Source organism: Schistocerca serialis, chromosome 5 (assembly GCF_023864345.2).
Source record: "Schistocerca serialis cubense isolate TAMUIC-IGC-003099 chromosome 5, iqSchSeri2.2, whole genome shotgun sequence".
NCBI lineage: Eukaryota > Metazoa > Arthropoda > Insecta > Orthoptera > Acrididae > Schistocerca > Schistocerca serialis.
The window spans coordinates 255,894,914-255,896,366 of NC_064642.1; positions in this window are offsets into that span (position 1 = coordinate 255,894,914).

The window sequence follows — 1,453 nt, forward strand, 5'->3', positions numbered from 1 at the left end:
TTCCAGGAGTGTATTTACATGTGCCATGCTAGTCCTTTGAGAAAAGGCTTGGTTTTGTATTAAAGTGTTATGTATTAAAGTGGTGGTTACTTCATTGTGGGTAGACTTTCACACAAAATTTAGCAAAAAGTACCAGTTTGCATTTGCTCAAGTGAGGTTAATATCAGATCCGTGGGATCCGTGTGGAGCCACATCTGTCACCCAGGGACGTTAATGTTCTGTTAATGTTCTATGTGTGGGCATGATATTTGTCTATATAGTAGGAGTGAGGAATGAAAGAGGACTCCAGGGTATTAGAGGGAGTATTGAAAAGTAGATTTGTAATATTGCCTGAGGATATTTAGGAATAGTATACATAAAGAGGTATTCTAGGGCAAGGAACCAGGACATTTATTGGCTGAGATAAAGGACAGATAGGCAGACCTATGAAAGGCCAACATATACTGCACAGGCAGGGGCACCAAGAAGGGGATTGACCTGTACCATAGGAGGACAGGAATAAGAAAGGGGCATACCTACCAAAATGGAAGAAGAAAGGATACTGCTAGGATCAACCCATGTAAAATGTAGGTACTGTTCATAAAGGGAAAAAGGGCAGTATTGTGACAGATGTCACACTTTTAAAGGGACGAGTCTGGTAAGTTTGAATTCTACGCAGCACTATCATTTTTACGTTTTAGATAAGGAGGAAACACTTTATTCTATACCCAGAGTTCCTCCAGATTACAGTAAGTAATGAATAAGTACATACTTAGGAAAAATAGTACGGGAAGTAAGAACTAAGCAGTAGAGTACTCATGAGTTGTGTGATCCTGGAATTTATGTTTGGAAGAGGAATAGGAAACAAAAGTTTGGTATTTATGAATTTTTGGGGAGTGAAAAGAGCTAACTCCAACATAGATTGAAAGGTTCAAGTTTTGTAATTGTGGTTACATATTCATGGTTATTCGTAAAAAAGAGAGGTATGGTTAAAAGATAAAGAATTATCATCTTGTGTAATATTATTGTACATACTGAATATGTATAAAATATCGTGTGTTCGAGCTAAAGGAAGGAATATGTAGTGCCTCAAGAATTTTGGTGTAAATTCTAGAAACACTGGGCCTTCAACTATCTCGAACACCCAATATTTTAAGTACCAGGGTGAGAGAGTGGAGATGTGTCTACCTTGCTGCCAATTTCTGTGTGTGCAGGATGGACGTGTAACAGGAGATTACTGCAATAGTGACAGTCGATCGGTGCGGACAAGTGTTGGCAGTGCACGCCATAGAAGCTGTATGTCCAGTACAAGGAGCAAGCACGCTCTATTCCTTGATGGTGTGAACAAATGAATTATGTATTGAACAAAAGACATTTACATTTGATTTTCTGGTGTTGGACTTGCGAGAAGCAAGAACTGGTTTTGTAGTGGTTATTAAACCACACATATTGTAATTGTATTTGTTAGTATCTA